The following is a 9886-nucleotide window of genomic DNA, read 5'->3' on the forward strand; positions in this document are numbered from 1 at the left end:
TGAACCTACACACAGAACCTCACTGCATTAAACAATAATAAACGAGTTTCCCTGTATCTATGAGTAACTTTGAAATTAACTATTCATTTAGCTGTTAATAGTCAATAATTCCAAAATTACATAGGAGTAAAATGAATAGTAGAGAAATGTCCCATTTCCCAGCTTCAACAGCTATCAACTCCTGGCCCATTTGTTTTCTCTCTCCTCCCACCTGTCCCCTCCTTTCTGTATTATTGGGAAGCAAAGCTCAGTTGTAACATCTCATCCATGAGCCTTTCACCGTGTATCTCTAAAGCAGTGTTTCCCAAACTTCTCTCATGATGAGAATCACCTGGTGGAGTTGTTAAAATACAGATTCCTGAATCCCAACTAAGAAGTGCTAAACTAGAATTTTTGGGAACATATGGGTCAATTTTACCTACATATGAAAAATAAAGCATATGTGAGAGTAGGAAGATTAGCATCATCAACTCTCACGCCTCCATCCCCACAACTCAACAATTTTACCTATATGTTCCCCAAAATTCTAGTTTTGCACTTCTTACTTGGGATTCAGGAATCCGTATTTTAACAACTCCACCAGGTGATTCTCATCATGAGAAAAGTTTGGGAAACACTGCTCTAAAGGATCACAACTCTTTGGAAGTAAGATCATCTCAAAGCCAACTCAAGCCACAGCAGCAAGCCCCTCCTATTCGGAGTCAGATGGAGGTGGCTGTCAGCAGAAGGAAGGCCCTGTCTTTTGTGGGTCCCGAGACTGAGAAACCATGCAGCGTGCAGCCCTGAGCAACACAGGCGCTTCTTGTCCTGAGGCTCAGGGCTCCCTTCAAACAGCATCATTATGAAGAGCCTCAGAGCCCAGTCTTCCCAGGAAGGGTCACTGTACGGCCTCACAGCTTGTCTGTGAACTGTATTTAAGATGAATGATGGCTCTTTTATGACCTTGCCCTTGTTCTGGGCACTGGCTGCCTGCCGACGGGAAGCTTCTTTGGACTCTTATATAACAGCAGTAAAGACTCTAGCTGCCCTACAAACACAGTTAGAGCAACTGAAAGATGCCACAATACAGCCTGAAAACGTGCTTTCTTGTAAAAATAATAAATCGGGTAGGTTATAGTGGCTAAACTGAATCACAAGTACCTAAGTAAACTTCATATCACTACAAAAATATTCACTGTAGATTCCTAGGTGTAGAAAGTGAATCCTCGTTCTCATTCCTCTTGGGTAAACAAAGATGATAAAGGTCCATGATTAGGAATCAGGGCCAAGGAAGTATAAGCTTTTTTTTTTTTTTTTTTTTTTTTAGAAATAATCTAATAGTTCATCTCACTCAATCCAGAATTCTGTGTCAGTCAATGTTAACTAAGAAGCAGACAACACGTTCCCATTAGGGTGACTCAGGAGAGTTCAATAACAGATTTATATGAGTGCAGGGGAGCTGCCGGGCTAGGGCAGCACCCAGAGCTAGCAGCTACAGTCATAGGTTTGGAAAGAGGAGGGCAGGGAGTGGCTACTGGGTCCTAGAGAGAGCTCTGTAGACCGGGCCACCCAAACCCGCTATGACCTTCAGTCAGGAACACAGGAATCCCAAAGTGATCCCACAGGAAGGTAGGCAGGGGCAAGAATATCTCTCCCTCCTCCCCCCTCCTCCTCTCCCTCAACCTCTAGCAGGAGCTCTCTGTTCAAAACCTAACTGGACCCAGAGGGCAAGGATTCTACAGCAAGTTACCTCCGGATCCAGCGCAGTTTGGAGGGCGGAGAGTAGAACTGGAGAGGTGAACAGATCCCATCTCCAACCCCTGTGACAGATGGTCACCAGCCTCCAGCCTAGTCCATCCGACTCAAGCTTCCCACTCAGCCCCACAGAGCCACAGAGCCCCTGACAAGCCCCTGACTGGGGACACCATTCCCAGGCCGCCTTCCCAGACTCACACCAATTTAAAATGGGCAAAAGATTTTAACAGATTTCAATAGAGATGATAGACTGATGGAAAAACAAAACAAACAACAACAACAACAAAAACATGTGAAAAGATTTCACTATCATTAGCCATGATGATAGTGAAATGGCCCCTTTGGAATGGCAAAAACTAAAAAATACTGATAACACCAAGTATTGGTGAGGATACTGATAAATGGGTCTCATATGCTGGGAATGTATAGTTTCTTATAAAGTAATACATACATTTACCATGTGACCCTGTCAATTTCCTCCTAGGTATTTACCCTAAAGCAGGTGATGTTTGTTCCAACAGACATTTGGCAATGTCCACAGACATTTTGCTTGCCTTAACTGGGTGAATCTGTGGGCATTTATAAGTAGAGTCCAAGAATATTTCTAAAAAACACCCTACAAAGCTCAAGGCAGCCCCCCTTAAAAAGAAGTAACTGGCCCAAATTGTCAACAGGAAGATAAGATTGAGAAACTCTGCCCTCGAAAAAGAAAACGTGTGTTTACATAATATAACTTGTACATGAATTGTTATAGCTGCTCTACTTACAATCAGCAAAAACTAAAAACAACCCAAATGGCCTTCACTGGATAGACAGATAAAAAATTGTGGTACATCCACACCATGGAATACTACTCAGCAATGAAAAAGAAAAACTCTCAACATGTGCAGGAACTTGGCTGACTCTTGAAGAAATGCCAAGTGAAGAAAGTCAACATCCAAATATTACAAATTGTATTATTCCATTCACACAATATTCTCAAAAGGACAAAGCTATGGTGGTGGACAGCATGGCATTGCTTCCCGGGGGTTAGCAAAAGAGGGAGAGGATGACTATAAAGCCACACCATGAGAGATTATTTTAGGCTGGCCAAATTGTTCTGTATTTTGGTTGTACTGATAATTAAAGGATTCTACCAATATGTCGATATTCATAAAAGTATACACCGCTAAGCAAGGTAATTTTGCTGTACAATAATTAAAATGTATCATTTTTCTATGTACAGACTCCTCCTCCCTGGTTACTGTGAACTCCAGGCCGAGAAGATGACATCCTCTACTGGCTCCCTGTTTTGAACCCTTGTCCCTGCTGTCCTCCCACTGTTGTCCTCCCACTGCTGTTCTCCCACTGCTGTCCTCCCACTGGTATCCTCCCACTGGTGTCCTCCCACTGCTGTTCTCCCACTGGTGCCCTCCCACTGCTGTTCTCCCACTGGTGTCCTCCCACTGGTGTCCTCCCATTGCTGTCCTCCCACTGCTGTCCTCCCACTGTTGTCCTCCCACTGCTGTCCTCCCTCTGGTGTCCTCCCTCTGGTGTCCTCCCACTGGTGTCCTCCCACTGCTGTCCTCCCTCTGGTATCCTCCCACTGCTGTCCTCCCTCTGGTGTCCTCCCTCTGGTGTCCTCCCACTGGTGTCCTCCCACTGCTGTCCTCCCTCTGGTGTCCTCCCACTGTTATCCTCCCACTGCTGTCCTCCCACTGCTGTCCTTCCACTGGTGTCCTCCCACTGCTGTTCTCCCACTGGTGTCCTCCCATTGCTGTCCTCCCACTGCTGTCCTCCCACTGCTGTCCTCCCTCTGGTGTCTTCCCACTGCTGTCCTCCCTCTGGTGTCCTCCCACTGCTGTCCTCCCTCTGGTGTCCTTGCCCCTTGTCTTCCTAGCTTCCCATATGCTTCCCTCTGTTACACATTCTGCCTCTTGGTGTAATTATTTGTTCATGTGACCATCTCCCTGACCACAGCGTGATCAGGAAGGCAGGACTTGTGGCTCGTGCATCCTGGAATTCCAGCAGTGCCCAGCCCAGCATCAGGGCTCACTGTGCATCTATGGGACTGAAAGCTCAGGGAGCCTGGGTTCCTAGGGGCATAAGCCCATTGGGACCAAGAACAGAAAAAATAGAGGTTGCCTGCGATTTATGACAAGTAGGCAGCCCATACCCATGGCCCAGGCTGCATAATAAGCAAGAAGCTGAAGCAGAAGGACCGAGTTGGACATCCAATGTCAGAGAAGATGAACAAAGCTTATTAATGCACGGTAGTAGCAGCGTGATAGCAGAACAGCTTCCCCAGCAACAACCCAGTTCTCTCACTGTGATAAAGTGCTCTGCCTTCTGCCTCAGACTTTAGCCTTGTGGGATCTGCATTGCTGCCTGGTAAAATTGATGGGCAGTGGTACCATCTCTTAGTTTAAGGAAATTCTCCTAGCATTAGCAAAAAGCACTGGCTTTGCAATTCCTAAGGGCATTCCTTGAAATAGGAACTTGTGAAAAATTGGACCAGCCTGGAACTATGCCCATGTCTAATGCATGCAGCTCATCTGCCCAGTCTCCCCAGTGCCACCAGCTCCAGGGGAGAGCTCACACTTTCCAGAGGTGAGGACGTTTTCACTGGAAATGGGTGGAGGGGTCACCTTTAGTGTCCTTTTCTTTGTTTACCCAAAGAAGATCTTCATCTCAGACTTCCCTTCCAAATGGCCTGCACTGTTAATTCATCTTTTAAAAAATCTAACCTCCTCAATATTTTTGAGGCTTCTTACAAGCCTCTCTTCCGAGAAAGGGGGCAGGCTCAGCAGCTGGGTCTTTCTAGTGGCTCAGAGGACTCTGGGAGAGGAGGGTCAGGATGAAGGGGATCATTTCATTCTGAGTCTTTGGACACGGAGGAGCCTACCCCACGCTCTGTGGCAGAGGAACCAGTTTCTCTCTGAGGGCTGAGTCTCACATTGGAGTCGTGCTGGCCGTGTGCTGGCATCATGGTGACTAAATGTGGAGGGCATGGTCGGAGGAGATACAGGCTACACACAGCCAGACCCAAGGTGTGTCCTATTTCATTGGAAAAGCCTACACATACTTGTATCCAAATGTTGGGAAATAAAGAGTGCAGAAAATCCATCTGCAGGAAACAATAAACTCGACAGGCCTTAAGGAGACAGGAGGGAAAGCTCTGGCGAAGGTACCCGGGAGCCATCTTTTACCAGCCTGCTGAAGGCCCCCCGGGCAGGGCGAGGCCAGAGCTCAGCTGCTTCAGGATGCTGAGGTTAGACAAACAGGGAAATGCTCGCTCTTCTACCTGGGGGCTGACAGCTGGCTGCAGAGCCAACCTTTCCTGTATTGCTGTCCTCTGACTGTGGTGTTGCAGGGCACTGGCCTTACTGGGAGATGGGGAAATTTAGAAAGCACAGCTCTGCAGGCAGATGGGAGACTACTCCCTCCTCCACAGTCTGCTATATAGACTGGCTCTGAACACACCTTTTTCTGTGTAGTCAGGTTAGGCATTTTGTGGGGAAGCTTTCTGCTAGGTGCTTCTCTCTGACATATTAACCCAGAATTGGCCCTAACTTCCTTCCGCTCCCAATTTCCCATCTGTCCTTAGCTTTGCAACTATCACCACCACCCACCTGTCTTGGTGAACTTGACCATCCTAGGTCCTTCACAGAAATGGAATCAGACATATTTGTCCTTTTGTGACTGGCTGAAGTCACTTAGCATAATGTCTTCTTCAATTTCTTCAGTCTCTTTTACTTTTCTGAGTACAGGTTTTGTTTTTGTTTTTATATCCTTGGTTAAATTTATTCTTAGGTATTTTAGTTTAGTTCTGATATAATTGTAAATGAGTTTGTTTTCTTAGTATCCCTTTTGGATAGGTCACTATCCTATATAATAAAAGGCTAATATGCAAATTGTCCCCTTGACTGGAAGTTCAACCAGAAATTTGACCAGGAGGTGGGGCTGGCTGGCCAACTGCCTGCAGCCCATCCCCCCCAGCCAGCTCAGCCCAATCGTCCCTGATTGGGGCAGGCCAGCTAGACCCCACCTGTGCACGAATTTGTGCACTGGGTCTCTAGTTGATATATAAAATGCAACTAATTTGGGGTTATTTATTTTTTTATCCTGCTACTTTACTGAATTAATTGGTTCTAGTAATTTTTTGGTGGAATTTTTAGGGTTCTCTATATACAGTATGATGTCATCTGCAAATAATAACAGTTTTATGTCTTCCTTTCCAACTTGGATTCACTTTATTTCTTCTTGTCTGATTGCTGTGGCTATGTTGAATAAAAATGGTGAAAGCAGATATCCCTGTCTTATTTCAGTCTTAAGGGTAATACTTGTAGTTTTTGCACACCGAGTATGATGCTGGCTATGTGTTTGTCATATAAGGCTTTTATTACATTGAGGTATGTTCTCTCTATTCTGGTTTTGTTGAGAGTTTTTATCATATACTAGAGGCCCAGGGCATGAAATTCATGTATGGAGGGGGGATGTCCCCCAACCTGGCCTGTGCCCTCTCATAGTGCGGGATCCCCACTCTCAATTGCTCTAAAGAGGAGGTCCCACCCACCCATCCAAGGATCCTCGATGGATTGCCCCAAAGCGGTAAGCCAGAGCCAGGGGTCCTTTCCTCAGTGCTACACAAGCAGCATCAAGTCCCTGCTCACCCGTAGGTAACCACTGCACACACAGCTTCCTGGTGATGGATTGTTACAGCGTGAGTACATCACAGTGTGAGGGCGTGACAACCACATCGGCTTTTATAAAATCACAATAAAAGCATTTTATAATTTGAAAACCACATTTTAAAAATTTGACAGCCACATTTTATAATTTGACAACCACATTTAAAAAGCATTTGACAACCACAATAAAAGCATTTTATAAAATACTGCAACCATCTGGGTGCAGGATTTTATAAAATAAAAATGCTTTTATTGCATTTACTGATGTGGTTATGTGTTTTTTTTATCCTTCATTTTCTGTGTGTGGTGTATCATGTTTATTAATTTGTAGATATATTACCAACTTTGCATCCCCAGAATAAATCCCACTTGATCATGCTGAACATGCATTTTTTAAATACATTTTATTGATTTTTTTACAGAGAGGAAGGGAGAAGGATAGAGAGCTAGAAACATTGATGAGAGAGAAACATTGACCAGCTGCCTCCTGCACACCCCCAACCAGGGATGTGCCCACAACCAACGTACATGCCCTTGACCAGAATCGAACCTGGGGTCCTTCAGTCTGCAGACCGACACTCTATCCACTGAGCCAAATTGGTTTCGGCGTGAATAATATTCTTAATGTGTACCTGGATCTGTTTGCTAGTATTTTGCTGAGGATTTTAGCATTATCCATCAGGTATATTAGCTTATAATTTTCTTTCTTTATTTAGTTTTGGACTTATGATAATGCTGGCCTTGTAATATGAGCTTAGGAGTCTTCTGCAGTCTTAAATATTTTGGAATAATTTGAGAAAGTTAAGTTTTAGTTCTTCAAATGTTTGGTAAAATTTACTTGTGAAGCCATCTGATCCAGGACTTTCATTTGTTGGAAGTTTTAAAAAATTATTATTATTATTAGTGCTTCAATTTCATTAGTTGTACTCTATGTAGTCGTATTCCTGAAGCATCCTGATTCAGTTTTGGAAGAATATGACCTTAGGAAATTTATCTATTTCATCCAGATTGTCCAATATTTGGCATATAGTTGTTCATATCATTTTCTTACAATCCTTTGTATTTCTTTGATATCAGTTGTTACTACTCCTCTTTCATTTCTGATTTAATTTATTCTCTCTCTCTCTCTCTCTCTCTCTCTCTCTCTCTCTCTCTTTTTTTATGAGTCTTGTTAAAGGTCTATCAATGTTTTCAAAGAACCAGTTCTTGGTTTTATTGACATTTTGAATTGTTATTTTAAATTCTATTTCATTTATTTCTGCTCTGATCTTAATTATTTCCTTTCTTCTACTGATTTTGGTTGTTGTTCTTTTCCAAGTTCCTTTGAGTATAAGTAATATTGTTTATTTGAGATTTTTCTTGTTTCTTGAGGAAGGCCTTTAATGCTATGAATTTCCCTCTTAGTACTGCTTTTGCTGTGTTCCATAGATTTGGGATTGTTGTGTTCTCATTTTCATTTGTTTCAAGGTATCTTTTGATTTCTTCCTTGATATCATTGTTAGCCATTCATTGTTGCCACCAGATCTTTGTGTGTTTTTTAAGTTTTTTCTTGTGATTGATTTCTAGTTTCATACCCTTATGTAAGAAAAGATGCTTGATATTTCAATCCTTTCAAATTTATTGAGATGTTTTGTGCCCTAAAATGTAATCTATCCTACAAAATGTTCCATATGAACTTGAAAATAATGTAAATGTTGCTGTTTTGGGTAAAATGCTCTGAAGCTGGCCTCTGGGAGGGACTCTGGTACAGGCCAATGTTATTCACTGCCTATAACTGGCCCTGGGCAACTTGTTTGGAGCTACAAGCAAGTCACTGTCTGTGGCTGCCTCTCCTGGGCCTTGGTGTGCATGAGAAGGACCAACCTGTGTATGAGGGCTAGCTTTTGCCAGAACCAAGCCCAGCAGCAGGCCAGCAAAAATCTCAAGGAACTCCAAAATCTGCCTAAGCCTTCCTTTGCTGCCAGCTGCCTGTTAGGCTTAGTCACTGAAAGAGGCTCTAGTGGTATTCAAGCTGATGAGATAGACTCTCAGTGAGTCACCTGCTAGGGATAAGTAATGTTCACCAGTTCAATACAGGTTCAAAGTCATTGCCAGAGTTGCGTTTGAGGCCACTCAGCCAATGTCTCAGGGTATTCCAAGTCTAGTTGCTGCCCATTGGGTACTTGCATACCTTTGTGATGCGGTGAGGTCTCAGGGAGTTGTCAGGGCGAGACCCGTAGTGTTTCTTCCGCCCAACCAGATCAAGATTTGCCCATGTAAAGGGAAGGTTCTGAACCAATATCGGTGTGCTAGGTCAAAGTGTCCCCCATTCTAGAGCCACACAAATCAATCACTGATACTCCCCGAGTTTGCCCAGACCTCTACACCCCAATCCAGGCAGCTGATTCCTCAGCAGGGCACAAGTTCTGCCGGGTGGGATAACAGGAAGTCCAGAGGGTGGGGCTACTGCATTTCCCCAGGCTGATGCCATATGGAGAGAAGTGCTCCACCTAGGAAAAACAATGTCTGCGATGTGGGAGAAGAACTCAGCTCAGTGATTCTGGTGACTGTCCCTTCAGCTCTCTCCCCAGAGCCACAAACCCGTCTCTTCTCATGTAACTCTGCCCTCCCTCCACTGGCACCCAAGGTGAGTGGCTATAAACTGGATTTTGTGTATTGGTTCTTAAAGAGGGTGCCTGTTGATTTTCACAGCAAGATATTATGAGGATGCCTCTCCCCAGGTCTGCTGTTTTAAACTGGAGAGACCAGCGTGGGGTTGAGACCCCATGCTTCTCAGAGAAAATCTTTGCAGCTGAGACATCCCTCTGGAATCTCAGCTGCCACCCATGGGAGCAGGGCCAGCTCCTTTTGCATCTCTATCCTTCCTACCAGTCTCACTGTGATTTTTATAAGTCCTTGGTTATAAGGATCTTCTTCAGTTGGTTATTCAGGGCCATTGCTCTATATTTTAGTAGTAATTCCTGTTTGGTCCTGTGAGGAGGAGTGTGTAACATCCATCTACTCTGCCACCATCTTGGGACTTTAAAATGCTAAATACCAATATTCCAAAGTGTGATTAGTGAAGCTATAATCTTTCCAGAAGCTACTTTGGGAATAAAAAATAATAATAATAATAATAATAATAATAAGCATTCTGCAGTTAAGCATTAGAAAACTAATTTTCCTTATAGAATTTTAAGATTACAAGTTCAGCCAAAACCTGTTTGGCTCAGTGGATAGAGCATCGGCCTGTGGACTGAAAGGTCCCAGGTTCGATTCCTGTCGGGGGCATGTACCTTGGTTGTGGGCACATCCCCAAGAGGGGGTGTGCAGGAGGCAGCTGATCGATGTTTCTCTCTCATTGATGTTTCCAACTCTCTATCCCTCTCCCTTCCTCTCTGTAAAAAAAATCAATAAAAATATATTTAAAAAAAAAAAGATTACATGTTCAATTTTCTTAGTAGCTCTATGGCTATTCAAATTATCTATTTCATATCCAGTAT

Source organism: Pipistrellus kuhlii, unplaced genomic scaffold (genome assembly GCF_014108245.1).
Source record: "Pipistrellus kuhlii isolate mPipKuh1 unplaced genomic scaffold, mPipKuh1.p scaffold_m20_p_13, whole genome shotgun sequence".
NCBI classification, from domain to species: Eukaryota; Metazoa; Chordata; class Mammalia; order Chiroptera; family Vespertilionidae; genus Pipistrellus; species Pipistrellus kuhlii.